Consider the following 247-nt stretch of genomic DNA (forward strand, 5'->3'; position numbering starts at 1 on the left):
TAAAAAAGCCTTTTAACAACATGGATTCAAACAATTACCCAAACACTGCCAAGCCCACCACTAAACCCTAAGCACCACATCTACAGTCTTTTAAATACCTCCAGGGATCAACCACTGCCCTGGGCAGCCTGTTCCAATGCTTGACAATTGACAAGGTGAAGAAATTTTTCCTACTATCCAACGTAAACCTCCCCTGGCGCAACTTGAGGCCATTTCCTCTCGTCCTATCGCTAGTTCCTTGGGAGAA

General features: G+C 45.3%; 1 protein-coding gene across 1 annotated transcript in view; it reads right to left on the reverse strand.

The window, feature by feature from the left end:
• The window catches only part of PSMA3 (proteasome subunit alpha 3), a 12,847-nt gene that overhangs the window by 9,662 nt on the left and 2,938 nt on the right, over positions 1 to 247 (reverse strand). The gene's annotated exons all lie outside the window — the stretch shown is intronic.

This window comes from Aptenodytes forsteri, unplaced genomic scaffold, assembly GCF_000699145.1.
Source record: "Aptenodytes forsteri isolate BGI_AS27 unplaced genomic scaffold, ASM69914v1 Scaffold76, whole genome shotgun sequence".
NCBI classification, from domain to species: domain Eukaryota; kingdom Metazoa; phylum Chordata; class Aves; order Sphenisciformes; family Spheniscidae; genus Aptenodytes; species Aptenodytes forsteri.